Raw genomic sequence first — 27440 nt, 5'->3', positions numbered from 1 at the left:
TTCAGTTGCTGTATTTCAACCATTTGTTTATAATGACCAGTTCAGACAGTGTGATTGTTGTTAACCCAGCTAGGATTGTGCAAGTAGTGACTTTAAAATTTGTCAACATTTTCAATATCAACATAATTATTGATTGATATTGGTGGGATGATATCAAGGACTCCTAAAATTGGCATGCCAAAAATGACAGTTGAGATATTTCTAGGGAGGCCTTTTGGATGTGGAACTTCATTTCCATGAGAATGCATGCTTAATTACTGTCAAACACCTGAATCACAGGTGTTGCACAATGCCGATATGCAATTGTACCATTTTTGGTATTCCTATTGTTGTACCTGTTAATTCTCAGATACTTTCAACCAGTTTGCTTACTCTAATGTTTTACCCCGCTGTCCTTATTTGCAAGATGGACAAAGGACAAACACAAGTAAAGGTTCAACAAGTTTATTAATAATATAATTAACCCTCAAATTACCCACATAAAACAAGAGGATACCCCACATTCAAGTATACTACCCGCAAAGATGGTTTGGTTAAAACTGCAGGCTCGATTCTCTGGGTCCCTCTGGTCCGTCATCATGAAGGTGAGTCTCGATGGCAGCTTCTTCCTTCTCTGGTCAGTCTTCCGAATGGTCACGGTCGTCTCCCTCGTCGAGTCTTCACTGCTGGTCTGTCTGAAAATGTGTTCCTTTATCCCCCAGCCTGCTTGCCTTTCCAGAAACTTCTCTGGCTTCCGGCCAATGAGGTCCCAGGAGGGGGTTCCAATACCCAGTGGGTTTCTTGATGTCTGCCTGACAGGACACCAGGCTCCGCCCCCAGGTGTCCCATCTCCATGCTGTTGCTTACATGTAACTGCAGGAACTTTCGGTGACAGAAAGTCTGGCCCGATCTGGGCTTCTAACAATAGGCCAGTGCATTTCAATGAGGTGCAATGATCTCCTGCTAAGTATCAGTAGAGTGCAATGACCTTTGATGGGTGGTTGATGGGTCAGGCCCAGGCATGTTTGTATATTTGTACAATTGGCCTGCCTGAGGTTTGACTGTGTTTGATTTTAATATGCCCAATTCTTTAATTTAGGATATCCAATTTTATCAGCCTTAAAACTAGGCCCTGTTTATATCACCACACTATATAAGCTGATAATACAAAAAAGACATTTAACCACTGGAAAATCAGCCTTTTTAATTCCAGGGCTTTCACATCCACCAAGGATCAGGTTCTGATATATATCTACCTTATCAAAGATGATCTTGAACTCCCACCAAACGTGAACGGAGTTGAAGCCACCATTAAATATGTGAAGAATGGAAAAGCTGCAAGAATGGAAGGGATTCCAGTGGAGATTTTCAAACTTGGAGGAGAAGAGATCACCTGTCATCTCCATCAACTGTTCTGGAAAATCTGGGACAGAGAAGAAATTCCTGCCTACCTGGGGTGCTGTCATTGCCACAATCTTCAAGAAGGAGGCAAAGTGGACTGTGAGAGCTACTAAAGACTCTCGCTACTCTCCATTGCCGGGAAGAGCATCAAGTCCTTACCAACTGTCTTTTCCCAGTCTCTAAAGTAATCCTGGAATGCTAGTGTACCTTCCGACCAAACCATGGAACAGCGGACATGACTTTCACTGCTTGACAACTTCGAGAGAAATGCCAGGAACAACATCAACCACTCTACATGGCCTGCATCGATCTGACCAAGGCTTTTAACTCAGTCAATTGGGAAGTGCTATGGAAGACCCTGTCAAAGACTGGCTGTCCAGAGAAATGCATAAACATCCTACAATTCCTCCACGCCAAGCTGTCGATGACAGTCCTCACTGACAGAAATAAGACAGAAATCTTTGAGATCAAGACTGGAGTCAACCAGAGATATGCCATCGCTCCCATCCTTTTCTCCATCTTTATCGCCATCATCCCTCACCTTGTCAAGAACGAGCTTCCTAGTGGAGGAAAGCAGGATGGACGGAAAGCTTTTCAGCCACAGCTGGTTGAAACATATGAAGAAAACAACAGTGACATTGCTTGTAGAACTTCAATATGTGGATGACATCGCCATCTCCATTCTCTCAGAAGAGAATCTCCCAAGTGAACCTTGACACCTTTGCGGGAAGCATACCGAAGAATCAACCTCAGCCTCAGCCTCAACCTCCAGAAGACTCTAGTCCTTTACCAACCTGCCCCAGGGCAAGATCTGGTATCTCACTCCATCTAGATCAACGGAGAAACCCTCCCAAATGTGGAACATTTCCCCTAACTGGGGAGCCCAGCACAGTGGTTAGCACTGCTGCCTCTCAACGCCAGGGAGCTGGGTTCAATTCCCGGCTTGGCTCACTGTGTGGAGTCTGTACGTTCTCCCCGTGTCTGCGTGGGTTTCTTCTTGGTGCTCCGGTTTCCTTCCACAGTCCTAAAGTGCTGGTTAAGTGCATTGGCTATGCTAAATTCTTCTTCTGTGTACCCAAACAGCTGTCAGAATGTGGCGACTACGGGAGTTTCACAGTAACTTCATTGCAGTGTTAATGTAAGCCTACATGTGACAATAATAAATAAAAACTTTTTAAAAACTCTCATCTGAGGCTGACATTGATGCAGAGATCGAACATCCTATCCAATCCGCAAATGATGCCTGAGGACAAGAATCTTTGATGACCACAACATTCATGCTGATGCCAAGATCATCATGTACAAGGTAGTCATCCTCCCAACTCTTCTATATGGCTCAGAAACTACATGCAGTCGTGACCTCAAGGCCCTGGAGACATACATTCAACGTTGTCTGAGACGAATTCTCCACGTTAGCTGGGAGGACAGGTTTACTGACATCAGCATCCTTGAAGGAGCTAAGAGCACCAGCATTGAGGCCATGATCATCCGAAACCAACTCCACTGGGTCAGCGGTATGCTTAGGATGTCATAGTCTCGAAAGCCAAAGCAAATCTTCTTCGTCCAGCTCAAGGAAGGCTCCAGAAAAAGAAAACGCTTCAAAGATACTCTGATGGCTTACCTCAAGAAATGCAACATAGACATCAATGCCAAGAAGACCCTTGCTCAAAAGAGACCTCTTGGAGGAACCTCCTGATTGAAGGAACGTAATTCTTCAAGAGCACCCGATGGCAAGAGGAGACCAGGAAAAGGAACCTGAGAAAGGAATATCAGCAGTGTAGAATCCAAGCACTGAAGCCACCTGCCAAGTGTGTGGTCAAAGATGTGGCTCAATGATCAGACTCATCAGCCACGCAAGGAGCCACAGAACCCATGATCAGTGACACAGACTTTCTTAGGTAGACAATCATACTCGGTCGCAAATGATCACCGAAGAATAAGACAGGCATACATTGCATTGGGGCGGTAATGGTGGCAGCAGTATAATTTAAATGACGTACTGCCGCTAATTCAATGTCTTTCAGTGACGTTTGCACTTCTTGCACAATTTTATGTACACCAAAAGGAAGCTTGGAGACCTGACATAGTTAGATCCTTCGTCAGATCCTCCCTTGCCTGCTCAGATCATGCTTTTGTTCTTGTCCCTGAAATAAAGTGATCTTGAGGCTTTGAACTCCAGTTGGTCCTTAAGCAGAATGTGGAATAGGTGGAATTACAGCTGAAGTTTAAAGTTTATTTAGTGTCACAAGTCGGCTTGCATTACCACTGCAATGAAGTTACTTTGAAAATCCCCTGGTCGCCACACTCCAGCACCTGTTCGGGTACACTGAGGGAGAATTTAGCATAGCCATTGCAGCTAACCGAAGTACCCGGAGGAAACCCACGCAGACACGGGGAGAATGTGCAGACTCCGCACAGTGCGGAGATCTGTACGTTCTTAATGGCACCACCCCAACCATTCAAAATCCACTCGCCAACCAATCAGCACACTTTTTCTCATGCCATATAAGTGATTGTTCCCATTGAAATTTTGTATTCTTGTCTGTCCTGATGAGTGCAAGACATAAAGCTTCGACAGCATGTCTCTTTTATCAGCAATATTCAGAACTGTTTACTTTTGGATTAAAAAAAAGTTTATAACATATAACAGTACAGCACAGTACAGGCCCTTCGGCCCACGATGTTGTGCCGAACCTTTTCCGAAACCAAGATCAAGCTATCCCACTCCCTATCATTCTAGTGTGCTCCATGTGCCTATCCAATAACGGCTTGAAAGTTCCTAAAGTGTCCGACTCCACTATCACAGCAGGCAGTCCATTCCACACCCCAACCACTCTCTGAGTAAAGAATCTACCTCGTACATCCCTCCTATATCTTCCATCACGAACCTTATAGTTATTCCCCCCAGTAACAACTACATCCACCCGAGGAAATAGTCTCTGAACGTCCACTCTATCTATCCCCCTCATCATCTTATAAACCTCTATTAAGCCACCTCTCAACCTCCTCCACTCCAAAGAGAAAAGCCCTAGCTCCCTCAACCTTTCCTCATAAGACCTACCCTCCAAACCAGGCAGCATCCTGGTAAATCTCCTTTGCACTCTTTCCAGGGCTCTGTACTGGGACCTCTGCTATTTGTGATATATATAAATGATTTGGAAGAAGGTGTAACTGGTCTTATCAGCAAGTTTGCGGATGACACGAAGATGGCTGGACTTGCAGATAGCGATGAGCATTGTCGGGCAATACAGCAGGATATAGATAGGCTGGAAAATTGGGCGGAGAGGTGGCAGATGGAATTTAATCCAGATAAATGCGAAGTGATGCATTTTGGAAGAAATAATGTAGGGAGAAGTTATACAATAAATGGCAGAGGCATAGAAACACAGAGGGACGTAGGTGTGCAAGTCCACAAATCCTTGAAGGTGGCAACACAGGTGGAGAAGGTGGTGAAGAAGGCATATGGTATGCTTGCCTTTATAGGACGGGGTATAGAGTATAAATGCTGGAGTCTGATGATGCAGCTGTATAGAACGCTAGTTAGGCCACATTTGGAGTACTGCGTCCAGTTCTGGTCACCGCACTACCAGAAGGACGTGGAGGCGTTAGAGAGAGTGCAGAGAAGGTTTACCAGGATGTTGCCTGGTATGGAAGGTCTTAGCTATGAGGAGGGATTGGGTAAACTGAGGTTGTTCTCCCTGGAAAGACGGAGAATGAGTGGAGATCTAATAGAGGTGTACAAGATTATGAAGGGGATAGATAGGGTGAACGGTGGGAAGCTTTTTCCCAGATCAGAAGTGACGATCACGAGGGGCCACGGGCTCAAGGTGAGAGGGGCGAAGTATAACTCAGATATTAGAGGGATGTTTTTTACACAGAGGGTGGTGGGGGCCTGGGATGCGCTGCCAAATAGGGTGGTGGAGGCAGACACGCTGACATCGTTTAAGACTTACCTGGATAGTCACATGAGCAGCCTGGGAATGGAGGGATACAAACAATTGGTCTAGTTGGACCAAGGAGCGGCACAGGCTTGGAGGGCCGAAGGGCTGTTTCCTGTGCTGTACTGTTCTTTGTTCTTTGCTTCCATGTCCTTATAGTGAGGTGACCAGAACTGCACACAATATTCCAAATGTGGTCTCACCAAGGTCCTGTACAGTTGCAACATAACCCCACGGCTCTTAAACGCAACCCCCCTGTTAATAAACGCTAACATACTATAGGCCTTCTTCACGGCTCTATCCACCTGAGTGGCAACCTTCAGAGATCTGTGGATATGAACCCCAAGATCTCTCTGTTCCTCCACATTCCGCAGAACCCTACCTTGACCCTGTAATCCACATTCAAATTTGTCCTACCAAAATGAATCACCTTGCACTTATCAGGGTTAAACTCCATCTGCCATTTTTCGGCCCAGCTCTGCATCCTATCAATGTCTCTTTGCAGCCTACAACAGCCCTCCACCTCATCCACTACTCCACCAATCTTGGTGTCATCCGCAAATTTACTGCTCCACCCTTCAGCCCCCTCCTCCAAGTCATTTATAAAAATCACAAATAGCAGAGGACCAAGCACTGATCCTTGTGGTACACCGCTGGTAACTGGTCTCCAGTCTGAAAATTTTCCACCCACCACCCTCTGTCTTCTATGAGATAGTAAGAAGTCTCACAACACCAGGTTAAAGTCCAACAGGTTTATTTGGTAGCAAATGGTATTTGCTACCAAATAAACCTGTTGGACTTTAACCTGGTGTTGTGAGACTTCTTACTGTGCTTACCCCAGTCCAACGCCGGCATCTCCACATCATGACTTCTATGAGATAGCCAGTTACTTATCCAATCGGCCAAATTTCCCTCTATCCCACACCTCCTTACTTTGTTCATGAGCCGACCATGGGGGATTGGCACTCATTAACAATTTTCACATTATTAAAAAGAGTGCTAACGCTGTGCCGCCGTGCTGCCCTGGACTGATCTAGACTGATGCTTTCCAAGTAATGATGGCATTTGAATGATGCACACCATTATTAAAGTGCAGTGAAGTGGAAATTGCCACTTTTTGCTGGCTCATTTGTGCCACTCACCTTCGCACTGTAAAAACAGCATCTGGTATTTAAACTCCTAGGGCGAGATGTTCTGGCTCTTCACGCTGATGGGATCTTATTGTTCCGCTGATGGCACACCCCGCCACGTGTTTCCTGGTGACATAGGGTGGCATCAGTGGGAAATCCCATTGATATGGTCCCGCCGCCAGCCAACAGTGGGCCACCTCCTATTGCCGAGAAACACGCTGTGGGAAGGCCAGAGAATCCCGCCACTCGTATCTTTCATGAAGTTACTGCATTTGTGCTGTAATTGTACATGAACGCAACACAGAAAGTTAAGTCTAATCATTAGCAGTGTAAGTACCTTTTTAACAATGTGAAAATTATTAATGATTATCAATCACACTTTTTTATCCGCGAGTAAACAGTTCTGATTATTGCTAATAAACATGCTGTCAAAGATTTACTTCTTGCATTCATCAGGACAGACAAGAATACCAAATTTGAAAGGGAACAATCATTTATACGGCATGAGAAAAAGAGTGCTGATTGGTTGGTGAGTGGATTTTGATTGGTTGAGATGTTGCCATAGAGAACATACAGAGAACAGTTATCCTCCAAGCTTTTGTTCCAATTCAAAAAGGTAAGTTGACTTTGGGCGGGGTGTTACCATGGGGAATGCACCAGGGAACAATTGCCCCCAATCTTTTGTTTAAGTGATAAAAGCACAATGCCAGATCATGCTCTTTTTGTTTGCAGAGAAGGGAACTCTGTATGAATACATGTTGGGGCGATTCTCGCAAATACATTCAAAGTGTCAAATTCACATAAAAATTGGAGTAAATCATACTCCTTTTTTCAAAATGGATCTCCCACACTCTGTGCACTGCAGAGTGCCTCAGCGTTAATAATGCTGAAAATCAGTGGGCAGGGCCTATTGCCGCTGGAGAGGCCAGCAGCATAGCCCTGAAAAGGCCACTGCGCATCCGCTGCTCTGTCAGCGCCGAGAACGGCGCATGCACAGTGGCCCCTGTCTGCCAGCCTCCCGATCACTGGCCAGCTCGATGGCTGGTCAACCGCGCATCGCTGGCGTGTGACCCCCCTCCCCCCCCCACGGCCCGATCACTGGCTCCCCAAACATGCCCGAGCCAGCTTCGACCCCTCCCCCATCACCAGCTCGCCTCGATGTTCTCCCCCCCCTCCCCCGCCCAGCACGCTAACCCTAACCTCCCCACCCTGATGGCCAGCCCCTGGCCTCCCTCCCTCTGTAACTCAGCCCAAATGCAGAGTGGCAGCGGGACTACCCACCCCAATGATTGCCCCCGAGAGACCCCGCCACACCTGGGGGGGGGGTTGGGGACGGGGAGAAGGCTAGTGGGCCCGGGGATTTCCGTCCCACTCCCGGTAATGGCATATAAAACTGATTCAAATTAGGATTTACATAATTTATTCAGCTCCTCATTGATTTCCGGCGCAGAGCTGATGGCGCCTAAAATCTGGCTGCTGGAGACGTGCAGAGGCCCCAGCAGGGAGCCTGCGAAACGGTCTCTGCTAGAGTTTCCTGGCCATTGTCCTGCTTTTGTAGGGAGAATCGCCCCTGTTGTTTCCAGCAAGTGTAAGTGAGTCACATTGTGAGCCTGACTGATAATCCAAAATTAGTTAGCGCAATTCTTAGCTCACTATGTGCTGTCCAATTGCAGAATTCTTTTTCCTTTATTCCCGTTTATGCCCAAGCCTAATTGCCCTCGAACTGAGGGGCTTGCTAGGCCATTTCCAGTTAAGAGTCAGCCATATGTAGGTCAGACCAGGTAAGCATGGTAGATTTCCTTCCCTAAAGGGCATTAATTAGCGAACCAGATGAATTTTTACAACAATCGATGCTCACCGTTACTGCAATTTCATGGTCACTATTACAGGTTTTTATTAACTGATTTCAAATTCCACCAGCTGTCATTGTGAGATCTGAATCCAAACCTCAGAGCTAATGCCTTGATCTTTGAATTACTAGTCCAGTGACATTACCACTATGCCACCGTCTCCCCTCAATATCATATTGACTTGTATCTCAATATCAATATCACATATAATATTGGACGCTTATGTTCTGAGTTTTGCAGGCACAGGCTGGCTAAGTATGGTCAGTATTCTGCCTGTTGCAAACAGTCGAAGGGACATGCCATTCACCAGTCACTGGGACCTACATAGCTGGCATCACTTCAGCACAGAAATGCATCTGCCATAGTGCTCATTTGTGTGATAAGCAGAACTTCTTTTTGGCTTGGCCACAGTACTCTGTTAATGGAGAATACCACTTGAGTTGCTACTGCATAGTAGCAATGTGAAATGGCTAGCTTGACCTATTCTCAAATTTTTGAGACACCTTGCCCTTCCAGGATAATCTGAAGTAGACTGGGCACTTTTCAGGACCGAAAGTGGCAGCCTTTTTGCCCATTCATAAGGTTTTGCGATATACAGCGAGGAATGATTTGATCAAGATAGCCATCCCATAGTGCTTTGATGCACCCAACCATCAAGCTTGCACAGTGCGCAAATGGCTTTGGATTGGCAAGTTTACAAGTTTGCCAATAAGGGCCAATCTTATAGCAAGTGGAGTTGTAGGAATCCCAACACATATATTGACCAGCAAAGATAGGCAGACAGTAGTAGAGAACACATTAGTGAATTTCTCAACTTGCATGTCCATGAATGAGGCTCATTAAACTGGTCCATTTCAAAGATGAATTTGAGAACAGAATGGAGCCCATTAAGGTGTGTAAGGAAATTTTTACATGTAGCTACAGATTCAAATATAGCAAAAATATTATCTACATATCAGAAACATACAAGGATGTTGGCAATCATTCCATTGAAAACATGATTCTCATGGAAACCAACCAGCAACTTAGTGAGCACTGTGCCTAGAGGGATCTCATGGCATCTATAGGGATTGAATGGTGTCATTAAAGCTGAATTCAACTACACAAAGTTGGTAAGTTCATAGGTTCAATTAATACAGATTCAGAGAAAATACTGGTGCCTCTATATTTCCATGATATAATGACATGGTGCAAATTTGTAGCAGTTTACTCAATCATTTGGCCAATTCATATGCAGAACAATTATAGATATTATCGGTGTAAAGTACCACCACACCTGAGAGTCTTGTGCAATTCATCCTCTTTCTCAGTCCATCCCTTTAGAATCATAGAATCCCTACATACAGAAGGAGGCCATTTGGCCCATCAAGTCTGTACTGACCACATCCCACACAGGCCCTATTCCAGTAACCCCACACATTTACCCTGCTAACCTCCCTGACACTAGAGTCAATTTAGCATGGCCAATCAACCTAACCCACACATCTTTGGACTGTGGGAGGAAACCAGAGCATCCGGAAGAAACCCACGCAGACACGAGGGGGGAATGTGCAAACTCCACACAGACAGTGACCCGAGCTGGAATTGAACTTGGGTCCCTGGCACTGTGAGGCAGCAGTGCTAACCACTGTGCCACGCTTTTATTTCTCAATCCTTTAATCTCACTGATTAAGGAGCTTGACTCTTGGTCTCACTGAGTCATTATCAGATCGTGCTTCCAGTAACCTTATGGAAAAATTATTTTTAAACCTAAATATGCAACTCCAAATCTAACTAATGAACCACCCCATGAGGTCCCCCACTCTGACAAAATATATTATAGATTAAAGTCTTGAAAAGGTACACATTTAAAAGCATCAATTTAGGATTGGTACAAAACGGTGAAATTAAGAAGAAAACTTTCGTTTTACAGGATATGGGAAAAGGGCAGAGAAATTACATTTGAGTCAATGCCACCAGAATAGGATCTCCTGTGCTAAGTTTCCTATGATTCTGTATAATGCTTTAAGGTGAAAACATGAAGTGCATGTTGTATAAATTGAAACAATTAGTTGGTATAATTCAGTTCATCATTATAATTGTGTGCAACCTAATATGCTGTTAACTTTAACTCCATCTTCCTGGCTCTGCAACATATAAATGCGCAACAACAGATTGAACACTAGCTTGTCACATCTTTCAGACGAACATTCAGGGGATAATTTTACCAGGCCCTTGGAGTCAGGGGGAACGAGCAAAGCCAGAAAAAAATGCGTTTTGCCAGTTCCCCAATGTGCTCATGCCTCCTCCTGCTTTTCCCGGAAATGGCTTCTGTCAGGTGATGGTAACATGACTAGCAGCAGCCCAATTTGATTTATTATTGTCACGGGATGCAGTGAAAAGTATTGTTTCCAATGCGCTATACAGACAAAAAATGCCATTCATAGAGCACATAGGAGGGAAGGAAAGGAGAGGGTGCAGAATATAGTGTTGAACATTTTTTGAAAGTTTAAAAATGTTAGAGTTGAGTTTAAGAGCATAGAATGAGAGTAAAAGATGGAATTAGAGTGTGTGCTGGGGACAGCTCGCAAGAAGCCGCGTCTCGCCAATGCCATCTTTTCTGTAAATTGAGTTTGTGTCTCTGGATGCCCTGTTTGTGAGCACATCTCCCACTCCACCTGACGAAGGGGCAGCGCTCCGAAAGCTAGTGGCATTTGCTACCAAATAATCCTGTTGGACTTTAACCTGGTGTTGTCAGACTTCTTACTAATCTTTTTTGTAGCCAGTAAGCTTGTTAATTGGCAATGAGTTGCAACTTTCCAAAAACAGTGCAATTTTGATAGCACTACCTGGGCATCATGCTGTGTTAGAATCTTCTCAGAGCAGGTGGCTGCAAAGCAAGAGGTCGGTGCAACATGAAACTAAGATGCTATCTGACCATTTAATGGTGTGAGCTAAACACATCTGTGAGCAGAGGCTTGCCATTGCAAGAGCAACTCCTGGACACCATTCTCACAGACACTGCTCGGGGTACAAAGATGGCTGTCGGTTTCCTAAGCCTTTTCTTGCAGCCACTTCACTCTGCCCTCCTTTGATTCTTTTGGCTCAGCTAGCATCCAGCTGCTCTGAAGGCTACTGGCATGCTGTTTTGGTCTGATGCCCTTCTCAATCTGCCAGGAAGCAAACCCAGAGGCAGCCAGCTAATTGAGTGTTTACTCTATATTTGTGGTATTCATTGTATATCTTTTGGGCTTTATGACTTAAATGTAAAAATGAATAATTTATAGTTATCTGCCAAAGAATATTTATTGGGAATGAAGTGATTGTTTTATGGGACCGAATGGAAATTGAAGAATATGCAATTGAAAAATATCTTCTCTTGGTGTCATCGATCTCTGATTCACTGATGTGCTTGCAAAGAAGATACCCGACAGCCATGGAAGGTGAATCAAAAACTGATCTTCTGCACAGTTTGATAAAGAAGCAGCTTGAATGTGAGCATCGTTCCAAGGCAAGGCCAGCATTTATTGCTCATTCCTAATTGCCCTTGAAAAGGTGGTGAAGCTGTATTCTTGAACCGCTACAGTCCATGTGGTGTAGGTACACCCATGGTGCTGTTAGAATGGGAATTCCGGGATTTTGTCCCAGCATCGGTGAAAGAAGAGTTATATAGTTCCAAAGTGTGTAGCTTAGAGGGGAGCCAGCGTGAGGTGGCGTTCCCATACATCTGCTTGTCCTTCTAGGTGGGACACAATGGCAAAATCTTATCCAAAGATGGCAGAATGTTAGGTCCAGCAAGAAAAATGGAGTGTTTCGCACCGACGTTGCTAGCGTGTTTTCGGGCCGAATCTTACTGCTTATTGGTATTAATTTCTATTCCCACAAGTTTCACACCACTCCAGCAGCGCATTCCCTCTGATTCACCTACCGTGTAACAACTTAACTGCTGTAAGCACTGGGGAGCTCCATATAAACAGTTCCCCAGCATTATCTAGCACTTGTTTCACAACAACTGCAGGGAATGGCAGCCAAGAAGTCAGCACCATGCTTTACGGAGGGGGCACTCACTAGACTGCATGATAGAGTGACGACGAGGCAAGAAACCCTATACCCACGCTCCAGGAGACGGCCATCCAGCAGGGTTACCACTCCCACCTGGGATGCAGTGGCAGCCCTAGTGCACTACAGAAGAGGATGTGGCAGCAGTGTTGGAAGAAGATGAATGATCTTCACTCAGCCGGGGTAAGAGAGCCATCCTCCGTCTCAAAGAACAAAGAACAATACAGCACAGGAACAGGCCCTTCGGCCCTCCAAGCCCGCGCCGCTCCCCGGTCCAGGATTGAATCCTGAATCCAGGATCCCCGCCCAATTTTCCAGCCTATCTACATACCAATATCCTATCCACCGAGCTGTCCCTCACAGCTACGACAGTCTCCCACTGGACCCCCTCACACCCCCAACCCGTTCTCGCACTCAGCCACTTTGGCTTCTGCCATCACTAAACACCAGGACCCCCCTCCCCCACACAAACATAATGTTCCCCCAGTAGCTGCAATGCTGCTCACACTGCAACTCCCACCCAAGCTCCATGCCTGCCACACCTCATCACCATCTTAAATGTCCACACTGCCACCAGTGCTCTCCCTATCCTCCCTATGCAGGACAAACTGGAGCACAACAGGTATCAGCGGGTCAAGCCAGCTGGTGTCATGTCCAAGTTGCGACCCTACTCACTTCAAGGAGCGAGCACTCGAGCTGGCTGGGGAGGAGGAAGTGTGCCTGCATTGCTAGGGAAGTCAGGGCAACAACGAAACGTGAGAATCCTCAACGCAAATGCTGTCATTCCTCAAGCCTCAACTGAGTAAACAATGTTCCCTCCATGTCCCATGTAATGCCATGTACCTTTTCTTGCAAACCGGACCATTCTTGCGCCCCCTGCAACCACTGGACTCCAGCAGTGCAGAGGGGGACTTCTCTGAGCCCACCGTGGAAGATGTGTCACAGTTGTCACCCACACCCGACACCAGTGCAAATACTCACACCTCGCTGGGTCCAATAAGTAGACAAGCTTCTGGGTCACTCAGTGGTGAGCACCTCACAGTTGACAATTCCACAGTGGGTGGAGATAGGAATGTCCCAGGGAACTGGCACTTGGAGGAATGCCAGAGTCCAGGACTCTGCTGAGCCCCAGGCTGATGATATGCCCCAGAGCCCGGTCATTTCACAGCTGCTGAAGCTGCAAAGGCAGAGTGGCAAAACTCAGGAAGGGATGACAGCAGCCCTCCTCAGAGTGCAAGGCCGAATGAAGGAGTCATAAGTTCATAAGATATAAGAGCATAATTAGGCCATTCAGCCCATCGAGTCTGCTCTGCCATTCGATCATGGCTGATATGCTCCTCATCCCCATTTTCCTGCCTTCTCCCCATAACCCTTCAAACCATTACCAATTAAAAATCTAACTCCTCCTTAAATTTACTCTCTGTCCCAGCATCCACCGCACTTTGGGGTAGCGAATTCCACAGATTCACAACCCTTTGGGAGAAGTAGTTTCTCCTCAAATCTATTTAAAATTTGTTACCCCTTATCCTAAGACCTCTCATCCTAGAATGTCCCATAAGAGGAAGCATCCATTCCATGTCTACTTTATCCATACCTTTTATCATCTTATATACATCAAATTGATTGCTCCTCATTCTTCTAAATTCCAGAGAGTATAGGCCTCAACTGTTCAATCTCTCTTCATACGACAAACCCTTCATCTCTGGAATCAATCTCGTGAACTTCCTCTGAACTGCCTCCAATGCCACTACATCTTTTCTCAAATAAGGGGACCAAACTGTGCACAATACTCCAGATGCAGCCTCACCAATGCCTTGTATAGTTGCAACAATACTTCTTTACCTTTATATTCTATTCCTTTAGCTATAAATGCCAACATTCCATTCGCTTTCTTTATTATCTGCTGTACCTGCATGCTAGTTTTCTGTGACTCTTGAACGAGGACATCCAGATCCCTCTGCACCAGAGCACCCTGAAGTCTCTCCCCATTTAGATAATAAGTCACCTTACCATCTTCCCGAGCAAACTGCATGATCTCACACTTACCAACGTTAAACTCCATCTGCCACATTTTGGCCCACTCACCTAACCTATCTATAGCTATTTGTAAGGCTCTTATTTCCTCATTGCAACTTACTGTCCTGCCTATTTTTGTGTCATCTGCAAATTTGGGTATAGAGACTTCTATCCCTGTGTCCAAGTCATTAATATAGATTGTAAATAGCTGGGGCCCAAGGGCCAAACCCTGTGGCACCTCACTAGTTACTTTTTGCCATCCAGAAGAAAAAACATTTATGCCAACTCTGTCTTCTGTCCATCAGCCAGTCAGCGATTCAAGGTGTGGCACCTCATCAAACACCTTCTGGAAGTCTAGATATACTACATCTACAGGATCCCCATTATCCACTTTGCTTCTTACATCTTTGAAGAACTCTAGCAAATTTGTCAAACATGATATGCCCTTCATAAAGCCATGTTGACTCTGATGGATGGCATTTTGACTTTCCAAATGTCCTGATATTGCTTCCTTGATAACTGATTCTAACACTTTCCCAACAACAGATGTTAAACTAACTGGTCTGTAATTTCCCACATTTTGCCTCCCACCCTTTTTGAATAAGGGCATTACATTAGCAATTTTCCAATCCACTGGAACCTTCCCATCTCCAGGGAATTTTGGAATATTATAACCAAAGGATCCACTATCTCCACCGCAATTTCCTTTAATACCTTAGGATGTAGACCATCAGACCCAGGGGACTTGTCTACCCTCAATCCCAATAGTTCATAGAATCCCTACAGTGCAGAAGGAAGACATTTGGCCCATCAGGTCTGCACCGACCACAATCCCAACCAGGCCCTATCCCCATAACCCCACATATTTACCCTGCTAATCCCCTGACACTAGGGTCAATTTATCGTGGCCAATCAACCTAACCCGCATATCTTTGGACTGTGGGAGGAAACCAGAGCACCCAGAGGAAACCCACACAGACATGGGGAGAATGTGCAAACTCCACACAGACAGTGACCCGCGGAATTGAACCCGGGTCCCTGGCGCTGTGAGGCAACAGTGCTAACCATTGTGCTACTGTGCTGCCCCGGTTTGCTGAGTACTTTTTCCCATCGATGTTGATTGGTCTAAGTTCTAGCCTTTCCATTACCTCTGACTGCCCGTTCCTATAGGAATGGTGCTGATGTCCTCCACCATGGAAACTAAGGCAAAGTATTGATTTAGCATCTCTGCCACTTCAGTGTTCCCCACTATTAACTCTCTGGTTTCACCTTCCAAGAGACCACCATTCACCTGAGCGACTCACTTCCCTTTTATATACTAATAGAAGCTTTTGCTATCCTTCTATCCTTTTTGATATTTTGTGCTACTTTTCTTTTGTCTATTGCTTTCAATCCAAGGAGATGGTGCCTTCGCTGCAGTGCACCAAGGTCAACACTGCGAGGTTGATGTCCACAATAGAGACCTTGATGCACAACTTTCACTCCATGGTAGATGTCCACACCATGGTGCAGGGCTTCGACTGCATGGTGCAGGCATTGGTTGGAATCCATGGGTCTCTGCGCCAGAGGATGCCTGGGCTTCTGATCTCACTCCAGCTGTCCCTAAACCCCTTGGAGGAGCAGAGGGGCCCCTGGGGACCCAAAGTGAAGAGAATCAGCAGGAATACAGCCTGGGACTCTCCAGCCAGTGTCCCTGGGTGTCTCCAGCCCATATCTGACCTCTTCCATGTGAGCGGCACACCTCCAGTCCTGACACCGAGGAGGACAGCAGTCCAACATCTGTGTTGCCTGAAAGCAGGCCTGGGATCCTCAAGATCCCGCCTCACCAGGGACACCCGTCAAAGTCATTTCAGGCAAAAGAACATGGAAGTCAGCAGGCTGCCTCAATTTCAGCTGTGGATCCTGGGGAGACACCTACATGTAGTGGGAGGGTGAGGAAGATTAAGAAACCATAGGCACTTTGTGGGCACAGGTGAATATAGGCAATATTGCAGTAAGGTCACTTCTGAATGTTAGTCAATAGATTTCACTTTGTTCACCCACAGAGCCTCCACCCTATCTGTTCATGCCACCGAACTGAGGGATATCAGTGCACTCACCTGTCACCTTATCCCTGTGGAGTATGAGAATGATGTGTAGATGCTGGCGTTGGACTGGGGTAAACACAGTAAGGAGTCTAACAACACCAGGTTAAAGTCCAACAGGTTTATTTGGTAGCAAACGCCACTAGCTTTCGGAGCGCTGCTCCTTCGTCCCACTCACCTGACGAAGGAGCAGCGCTCCGAAAGCTAGTGACGTTTGCTACCAAATAAACCTGTTGGACTTTAACCTGGTGTTGTTAGACTCCTTACTGAGTATGAGAATGACAGTGCTATGACCCTCCTACCCTCTTGCTAGCCCCTAATAAGGAAGGACACTCCTTTGGCTGCCATATGGACAGGAACCCAAAACAGAGGACACAGGAAGCGCTGCCTGCATACCAGCCTTCACAACCCCTTTAGAGCAAGGGATGCCCCGACATGAAGGGTAGAGATAAGTTATAGGAGCAGAATTAAGCCATTTGGTTCCTGAGTCTGCTCTGCCATTCAATAATGGCTGATATGTTTTTCAACCCCATTCTCCTGCCTTTGCTCTGTAACCTTTGATCCCCTTACCAGCCAAGAAATCATCTATTTCTGTCTTAAATATGCTCAATGACCTGGCCTCCACAGCCTTCTGTAGCAATGAATTCCATAGATTCACCACCCTCAGGCTGAAGAAATTCTTCCTCATCTCAGTTCTAATGGGTCGTCCCTTTATTCTGAGGCTGTGCCCTTGGATCCTAGTCTCACCTACTAATGGAAACATCTTCCCCATGTCCACTCTATCCAGGCCTTTCAGTATTCTGTAAGTTTCTATTAGATCCCCCCTCATCCTTCTATAGTCCATCAAGTACAGATCCAGAGACCTCAAGCACTCCTCATACATCAAGCTTTTCATTCCTGGGATCATTCCCGTGAATCTCCTCTGGACCTCTCCAGAACCAGCACATCCTTAGGAATGTAGCAATTAGGAGCAGAAATAGGCAAATTCAGCCACTTCAAGTCTGCTCCGCCATTCAAATAGATCATGCCTGCTCTCTCCCTGGTCTAAAATCCACCTCCCTGCCTTTTCCCCATATCTCTCGTTCTCTTTTATTATTAGAAATATGTCTTATCTCCCTCTTGAAACTAACCAACAATTCAGACGCCACCACTCTATGGCAACGAGTTTCACAAATTCATTACCCTCTGCGAGAAGTAGTTCCTCCTCATCTCAGTTTGAAATCTACCACATCGCAACCTATACCTGTGACCTCTTGTTCTAGATTGCCCCATAAGAAGAAACATTTGGTCTACATTTACTTAATCAATCCCTTTTAAAATTTTATATTCCTCGATCAGATCCCCTCTCATCCTTCTAAACTCCAGCGAGTACAAGCCCAAACTGTTTAATCTCTCATACGTCAACCCCTTCATCCCCAGAATCAATCTAGTGACCCTCCTCTGAACTACCTCCAATGCCACCACATCTTCCTCAAATAAGGAGACCAAAACTAGACACACTACTCCAGATATGGTCTCACCAACACCCTATACAATTGCAACAACACTTCTCTAATATTTCAGTCCTTTTGCAATAAATGCCAACATCCCCGTTGCCTTTTTTATTACATGCTGCACCTGCATGCTGACTTTCTGCAATTCATGGAACAGAGACACCCAGAGCCCTCTGCCCGGACGCATTTTGAACCTGCTTTCCATTAGGTAATAATTTGTCTTTCTATTTTTTTCTGCCAAAATGGATAACCTCACACTTATCCACATTAAACTCCATTTGCTAAATTTTAGCCCATTCTCCCATCTATATCCGTCCGTGGAATCTTTATATCCTCTTCACTGCCTGTTTTCCCACCTATTTTAGTACCATCAGCAAATTTTGCTATGTTACACTCTGTCCCTGCTTGCAGATCATTTATATAGATTGTAAACAGTTGAGGTCCGAGGGCTGACTCCTGCAGCACTCCGCTAGTTACATTTTGCCAGCCAGAGAAGGATCATCTGGCGATGATCTTTGAGTCGTCAATGGAGACGGGAGAGGTTCCGGAGGATTGGAGGATGGCAGATGTGGTTCCGTTATTCAAGAAAGGGAGAAGAGATAGCCCAGGAAATTATAGACCGGTGAGTCTAACCTCAGTGGTAGGTAAGTTGATGGAGAAGATCCTGAGAGGCAGGATTTATGAACATTTGGAAAGGAATAGTATGATCAGAAGTAGCCAGCACGGCTTTGTCCGAGGCAGATCATGCCTTACGAGTCTGATTGAGTTTTTTGAAGATGTGACTAGACACTTAGACAAGGGAAGAGCGGTAGATGTGGTTTGTATGGATTTCAGTAAGGCGTTTGATAAGGTGCCCCATGCAAGGCTTATGGAGAAAGTGAAGGGGCATGGGATACAAGGGGACGTTGCTTTGTGGATTCAGAACTGGCTTGACCACAGAAGGCAAAGAGTGGTTGTAGATGGGTCTTTTTCAGAGTGGAGGTCGGTCACCAGTGGGGTGCCCCAGGGATCTGTTCTGAGACCCTTGCTCTTTGTGATTTTTATAAATGATCTGGATGAGGAAGTGGAAGGATGGGTTGGCAAGTTTGCTGATGACACAAAGGTTGGAGGTGTTGTGGATAGTGTAGAGGGATGTCAGCAGCTGCAACGAGACATAGATAAGATGCAAGACTGGGCGGAGAAGTGGCAGATGGACTTCAACCCAGATAAGTGTATGGTGGTTCATTTTGGCAGGTCGAATAGGATGGAAGAATATAATATTACGGGTAAGACGCTTGGCAGTGTGGAAGAACAGAGGGATCTTGGGGGCCGGGTTCATAGGACACTCAAAGCGGCGTCGCAGGTAGAGGCTGTGGTTAAGAAGGCGTATGGAATACTGGCCTTCATCAATAGAGGAATTGAGTTTAGAAATCGGGAGATAATGCTGCAGCTGTATAGGACCCTGGTCAGACCCCACCTGGAGTACTATGCCCAGTTCTGGTCGCCTCATTACAGAAAGGATGTGGAAGCCATAGAACAGGTGCAGAGGAGATTTACGAGGATGTTGCCGGGATTAAGTGGTATGCCTTATGAGGATAGGTTGAGAGAGCTAGGTCTATTCTCCTTGGAGAGGCAAAGGATGAGAGGTGACCTGATAAGAACATAAGAACATAAGAAATAGGAGCAGGAGTAGGCCATCTAGCCCCTCGAGCCTGCCCCGCCATTCAATAAGATCATGGCTGATCTGACGTGGATCAGTACCACTTACCCGCCTGATCCCCATAACCCTTAATTCCCTTACCGATCAGGAATCCATCCATCCGCGCTTTAAACATATTCAGCGAGGTAGCCTCCACCACCTCAGTGGGCAGAGAATTCCAGAGATTCACCACCCTCTGGGAGAAGAAGTTCCTCCTCAACTCTGTCTTAAACCGACCCCCCTTTATTTTGAGGCTGTGTCCTCTAGTTTTAACTTCCTTACTAAGTGGAAAGAATCTCTCCGCCTCCACCCTATCCAGCCCCCGCATTATCTTATAAGTCTCCATAAGATCCCCCCTCATCCTTCTAAACTCCAACGAGTACAAACCCAATCTCCTCAGCCTCTCCTCATAATCCAAACCCCTCATCTCCGGTATCAACCTGGTGAACCTTCTCTGCACTCCCTCCAATGCCAATATATCCTTCCTCATATAAGGGGACCAATACTGCACACAGTATTCCAGCTGCGGCCTCACCAATGCCCTGTACAGGTGCATCAAGACATCCCTGCTTTTATATTCTATCCCCTTCGCAATATAGGCCAACATCCCATTTGCCTTCTTGATCACCTGTTGTACCTGCAGACTGGGCTTTTGCGTCTCATGCACAAGGACCCCCAGGTCCCTTTGCACGGTAGCATGTTTTAATTTGTTTCCATTGAGATAGTAATCCCATTTGTTATTATTTCCTCCAAAGTGTATAACCTCGCATTTATCAACGTTATACTCCATTTGCCATATCCTCGCCCACTCACTCAGCCTGTCCAAATCTCTCTGCAGATCTTCTCCGTCCTCCACACGATTCACTTTTCCACTTATCTTTGTGTCGTCTGCAAACTTCGTTACCCTACACTCCGTCCCCTCCTCCAGATCATCTATATAAATGGTAAATAGTTGCGGCCCGAGTACCGATCCCTGCGGCACGCCACTAGTTACCTTCCTCCAACCGGAAAAACACCCATTTATTCCGACTCTTTGCTTCCTGTCGGATAGCCAGTCCCCAATCCACTTTAACACACTACCCCCAACTCCGTGTGCCCTAATCTTCTTCAGTAGCCTTTTATGGGGCACCTTATCAAACGCCTTTTGGAAATCCAAAAACACCGCATCCACCGGTTCTCCTCCATCAACCGCCCTAGTCACATCTTCATAAAAATCCAACATGTTCGTCAAGCACGACTTTCCCCTCATGAATCCATGCTGCGTCTGATTGATCGAACCATTTCTATCCAGATGCCCTGCTATCTCCTCTTTAATAATGGATTCCAGCATTTTCCCTACTACAGACGTTAAGCTGACTGATAGAGGTGTATAAGATGTTGAGAGGTATTGATAGAGTGGATTCTCAAGAGGCTTTTACCCAGGGCTGAAATGGTTGTCACGAGAGGCCACAGGGTTACGGTGCTGGGGAGTAGGTATAGAGGAGATGTTAGGGGTAAGTTTTTCACGCAGAGGGTGGTGGGTGCGTGGAATCGGCTGCCGGTAGTGGTGGTGGAAGCGCATTCGGTTGAGTCTTTTAAGAGACTTTTGGATAGGTTCATGGAGGTTAGTAAGATAGAGGTTTATAGATGAGCCTAGAAGGTAAGGAAATTGTTCGGCGCAACTTGTGGGCCGAAGGGCCTGTTTGTGCTGTAGCTTTTCTATGTTCTATGACCCATTTACCCCGACCCTCTGCTTTCTATCAGTCAGCCAATTCTCAATCCAATCTAGTACTCTACCCCCAATCCCATGCGATCTCACCTTCTGGATCAGTCTTTTATGTGGCACCTTGTCAAACACCTTCTGGAAGTCTAGATATACCACATCATTAGGCTATCCACCTTGCTGGTTACATCCTCAAAGAACTCAAGCAATTTTATCAAACATGACTTTCCCTTCATAAAACCATGCCGACAATGGTGGATTGAGCTTTGTCTTTCCAAATCCTCAGTCATCTCCTCCTTAAGATTGATTCCAGCAATTTCCCCACCACAGAGGTCAAACTAACTGGCCTATAGTTTCCTACTTTTTGCCTCTCTCCCTTTTTGAATAGGGGTGTCACATTAGCATGTTTCCAATCCACCAGGAGCTAACTAGAGTCCAAGGTATTTTGAAATATCACAACCAATGTATCGACTATCTCTGCTGCTACCTCCTTTAAGTCCACCTAGGGTGCAGACTTATCTGCCTTAAATCCCATTAGTTTATTCAATATCCTCTTCCTATTGATGGTTATTGCACCAAGTTGCTCTGCATTAGCTACAATTTTTGGAAAATCTTCATTATTCTCTACTGTGAAGACAGAGGCAAAATATCCATTCAGTGCCTCCGCCATCTCTATGTTCTGCATTAATACGTTAGCAGTATCATCCTTTAAAGAGCCAACATTTACTTTAGCTATTCTCTTCCTCTTTATATACTCACAGAAGCTTTTGGTATCTGTTTTTATGTTTTCTGCTAATTTCCTTTCATAGTTCATCTTAGCTCTTCTATTTTTAGTAACCTTTTGCTGAATCTTAAAATTCTCCCAATCCTCCAGCTTGCCACTAACATTTGCAGTTTGGTATGCCCTAGTTTTTGCCTTTTTGTCCTCTTTGACTTCCTTGTCTAACCATGGAATGTTTTTCTTTCTTTTGCAATTCCTCTTCCTCTCAGGAAGATACTTTAATTGTGAGGTATTCAATATCTCCCTGAACATCCGTCATTGTTCCTTAACTGTCCTCCCCTCAATTATTTGTGCCCAGTTTACTTGGGCCAACTCTTTCCTCAGGCTGTATAATTACTTCTGCACATTGCTAAACCTCTAGTATGGCACTCTGTCTTTTCTCACTCAATCTGAATCTGAAATTTTAGCATGTTGTGATCACTCTTTCCAGGAAGATCACTGACAAGACAATTTATCTCTTCTTCATTACATAATACTAAATCTAAAATAGCCTGCTCCCTAGTTGGTTCACATTGCTCTAAGAAACAATCTCTCATACGCTCTATGAAATTTCCCTCGTTTGTAATAGTTGTTTACCTTTTCCAATCACATTACTATCATCATTCACTTTAATACACAAAAATATAACTCAAGTTACAGCATTTTATAATGGACTGTATGGGGGAAACAGCATTTTTGCTCAACTTTTATACACTCTGTTGGTATGATTTAGAAAGGCTTCCTAAATGCGGCCATCTCCATGGAAATGTCAGAAATGACCACTTCCAGAATGTTGCCACCAACGTCTAAGCAGCAAACATGCAAGATTCATCACCCCCACCCTGCACCCCAACATTCACTAATTTTCCTGCACAAGTGAAAATAGCTAAGATAGAAGAGGGGGCAAAACTTCTAGATCTGTTATTTTTTCCTCCCAGCCAAGGGGAGTCCATGCCCTGGCGGTATTATCGCGAGACTATTATCCAGAAACTCAATAATGTTTTGAGGACCTGAGTTCAAATCCCACCATGGCAGATGGTGCAATTTGAATTCAATAAAAAATATCTGGAATTAAGAATCTACTGATGACCATGAAACCATTGTCGATTGTCAGAAAAACCCATCTGGTTCACAAATGTCCTTTGGGGAAGGAAATCTGCTGTCCTTACCTCGTCTGACCTACATGTGACTCCAGAGCCACGGCAATGTGGTTGACTCTCAACTGCCCTCTGAAATGGCTTTGTAAGCCACTTAGGTTTCGAGCAACTAGGAATGGGCAATAAATGCTGTGATGTGGAGATGCCAGCGTTGGACTGGGGTAAGCACAGTAAGAAGTCGCACAACACCAGGTTAAAGTCCAGCAGGTTTATTTGGTAGCACAAGCTTTCGGACTGTTACTCACTTGAAGAAGGAGAAACACTACGAAACGAAAGCATGTGCTACCAAATAAACCTGTTGGACTTTAACCTGGTGTTGTGAGACTTCTTACTGTGCAATAAATGCTGACCAGCCAGCGACGCCCATATCCCCAAATGAATTTTAAAAACTATGTGGTCCTGAATCACATTTGCCAAATTCAGTCCATTGTGCTTAGAGCTGTTTTTTTCTAGTGGCAGTGAGCACTGGTAAACCAAAGTTGCAACAGGGAAAAAAAAACAGGTGTTAAGCCTCTTATTTGCATGTGGAAATAAACAAATGCCTGCTTCAGATGTGGGTAAAGATCTCCTCTTAGTTGTCCTTTACCAAGACAGTTTCTGACACAATTCACAGCAGAATTGTGCCCATGGGCAATGAATGTAATTTTGGTCCTCAAACCAGCACCCATATTGCCCAAACAATGGGTTCTTCCAATCCCCATTTTGTACCCTATCCATTAAAACTAAATTTAAAACCGACCCTAGCACCAAACACCTTATGTAGTTACTCTTCGGATAATGGTTCAGAAAATTTGTCTGGCATGGTAATAGAATCAAGTATGTCAAAGCATGTGAAAATCTATTTGATCGACTGGGCAAGTTTGAACACAAGAAGCCAAAACTCCTTTCCTTGCCCCTAAAGCTTTCTTTTGTGCTTTTAAAAGAAAACAAAGTGATGATACTTCATTTTGATTTGAAAATGGGGCGCATTTTGATTTAACTTGACTGTGTCAGATAAGATTTGTAATCCAATCTTCTTGATCATAGAGTGTATGCCTAACATTTCCCCAAAGTTGATGCTTGTGTAAATTGCTCATGCAAATGAAAGAAGTTTGATTATAGGACAGGAAAAGAAAGAAGGAATGGAAAGCAATGAGGAAGGAGCTGGTAGGATAAAAGTGAGAAGGACTCGAAAGTTTGAGAGCAGGGCTGAGCTACGGACTTGTCCCAAGCGTAGACGTTATCAAGTTGTTTACATTTAAAGAAAACGCAAGTAATTTGGACTTAATTATATTCATTACTTGTCATAATTTGCTTTTGTATTAATGTTCCTTGGCGAATTGGTACAGCGCATCTACAAATAGTAGATACAGTAAACATAACACTAGAACCATCAATACACAGCCTCATTCATAGCCTTATTGCAGGGTGATGGCCATTGATGAAACTGGTGAAGATATGTGTATCAGAGATATTGCTCTTAACAATTCCAGTAACCATGTCCCAAAGTGTGGTGATTAGACTCTGAGCCACAGCCACTCTTTTGTATGTCAGATTGACTCCAGCGACTGGGAAGTTTTCCCATTGACTCCCAGTTTTGGTGCCATACAGTACTTGGTTGAATGCAACCTTGATGTTGAGGGCAGCCATTTTCCTCTGCTATGTAGCTTTTGTGTCCACATCTGGAGCATGGAAGGCTGTGAAAAGTGGAGCTGAGTGGTTCAAGTAGAAACTGAACTGAATGTCAGTGATCAGTAATTGGTGAGTAGGTGTCATTTTTTAGCATTGTTGACACTTGTTCCATCACTTCTTTGATTTTTGAGAGGGGGCCAATAAGATGATAACTGGCCAGATCAGCAGCGTCTATGTAGCTCATGCATAAGTGGGTAATTTGTTACCTTGTTTATTGATGTCAATTCTACAGCTACCCTGGAATAGTTATAGGGCAGGGGATTGCTGTCCCAGCATTCACTGCCATTGCCATGATTCAATTTACTGTCCCATCACTCAGGGCTCTAAATTCAAAACAGGGATGAGATTGCGGAGTACTTGGCAGTGCATGATAAAGTAGGACCTGAGTCAGCACAGTTTTGTCAAGGGGAGGTCATGTCTGACAAATCTGTTAAGAGTTCTGTGAGGAGGTAACAAGGAAGTTAAATTAGGAGAACCAGCAGACATGATTTATTTAGATTTCCAGAAGCCCTTTGACAAGGTGCCGCATAGGAGACTGTCAAATAAGTTAAGTGCCCCTGGTGTTAAGGGTAAGATCTTGGCATGAATAGAGGATTGGCTGACTGGCAAAAAGCAGAGAGTGGAGATAAAGGGGTATTTTTCAGGATGGCAGCCAGTGACTAGTGGTGTGTCTCAGGGGGCAGTGCTGGGACCACAACTTTTCACAATGTACGTTAACGATTTAGAGGAAGGAACTGAAGGCACTGTTGCTAAGTTTGCACTTGATACAAAGATATGTAGAGAGACAGAAATTATTGAGGAAGCAGGGAGGCTGCAGAAGGACTTGGACATGTTAGGAGAGTGAGCAAAGAAGTGGCAGATGGAATACAATGTGGAAAAGTGAGGTTATGCACTTTGGAAGGAAGAATCGCGGCATAGACTATTTTCTAAATGGGAAAATGCTTAGGAAATCAGAAACACAAAGGGACTTGGGAGTCATTGTTCAAGATTTTCTTAAGGTTAAAGTGCAGGTTCAGTCGGCAGTTAGGAAGGCAAATGCAATGTTAGCATTCGTGTTGCGAGGGCTAGAATACAAGAGCAGGGATGTATTTCTGAGGCTGTATAAGGCTCTGGTCAGACCCCATTTGGAATATTGTGAGCAATTTTGGGCCCTATGTCTAAGGAAGGATGTGCTCGCCTTGGAAAGGGTCCAGAGGAGGTTCACAAGAATGATCCCTGGAATGAAGAGCTTGTCGTATGAGGAACGATTGAGGACTCTGGGTTTGTACTCATTGGAGTTCAGAAGGATGACGGGGGATCTTATTGAAACTTACAGAATATTACAAGGCCTGGAGAGGATGTTTCCACTAGTAGGAAAAACTAGAACCAGAGGGCACAACCTCAGGCTAAAGGGACGATCCTTTATAACAGAGATGAGGAGGAATTTCTTCAGCCAGAGAGTGGTGAATCTGTGGAACTCTTGGCCACAGAAGGCTGTGGAGGCCAGGTCATTGAGTGTCTTTAAGACAGAGATAGATAGGTTCTTGATTAATAAGGGGATCAGAGGTTATGGGGAAAAGACAGGAGAATGGGGATGAGAAAAATATCAGCCATGATTGAATGGCGGAGCGGGTTCGATGGGGCAAGTGGCCTATGTCTTATGGTCTTATGGAAAGGAGGAAACAAACAAAAAATATTTTCTTGAATTATTGGGACTTTTTTTCAAGTAGAAAGCTGGAGCTAAGGTTTAGCTAACATGATGCAGTCCTGGTGCCCCAGGAAGCAATGGTTTTTGGAATGTGATTAGTGGAATAGCCGTTTAAAGAGCAGGGAAAGATCAATATTGCAGACAAGAAATTGGGAAGAAAAAAATTACAGAGACAAAATCTGTTATGAGGGTATCTTGAAAACTTGTTTTTTTAATCCCACATTTATTATTGATTAAATACTTGGGAGAGAAATGATTGTAATGTAATCACGTCAAGTTTATGCAAAAGTCATTTACAGTTCATTGCTGAAAAACACGAAGGATAGTTTAAATTTTAAGATGTATTCAAGTATTTTTCCTTTTTTGGAACGATGTCCAGAATACATTTTTAATGCACAACATTTAACAGAGTAAGCAATGAAGTTCAGTTTAAATGTAAAACATTCTTCCAAAATATGCTGTATGTAGTACCTACGCAAGTTATAGTCAATAACAACTGCATAAAGCATAAAATCACTTAATGATAATTTTTTTTAGTGAAACTCAGTTTGATTCATTGCTTTCATTAGATTATTTGCCAGATTGCATTTTTACTGATTGATTGCGGATGAGGTGACAATTTGACCCTTAATCATGGAGTGTCGCATTGAACCTGACATTGAGCTATGGCTTGACATTGTTCAGTTGGAAATCCTACATGTTTAAGCTCCCAAGAGTTTGTTAAACAACAGGAGGGTGTCCTAATGGGAATATGGAGTGTTCATTGTAGCTCAGTTAATATAGTAGTGCTGGGTTTTTCAGCTCCAACCTCATAAATATCCATTCACAATATGAAATTACTTTGTAGAGGGCAGTT

The 27440-nt window shown here is 44.7% G+C and overlaps 1 protein-coding gene across 2 annotated transcripts in view; it reads left to right on the top strand.

Annotated features, from left to right (window-relative positions):
* The window catches only part of slc10a7 (solute carrier family 10 member 7), a 352662-nt gene that overhangs the window by 280003 nt on the left and 45219 nt on the right, over positions 1 to 27440 (top strand). The gene's annotated exons all lie outside the window — the stretch shown is intronic.

The sequence above is a fragment of the Mustelus asterias genome, chromosome 1, assembly GCF_964213995.1.
Source record: "Mustelus asterias chromosome 1, sMusAst1.hap1.1, whole genome shotgun sequence".
Lineage (NCBI taxonomy): Eukaryota > Metazoa > Chordata > Chondrichthyes > Carcharhiniformes > Triakidae > Mustelus > Mustelus asterias.
Note: the sequence above shows the minus strand (reverse complement) of the source record. Positions and strands in the feature narration are given on the sequence as shown.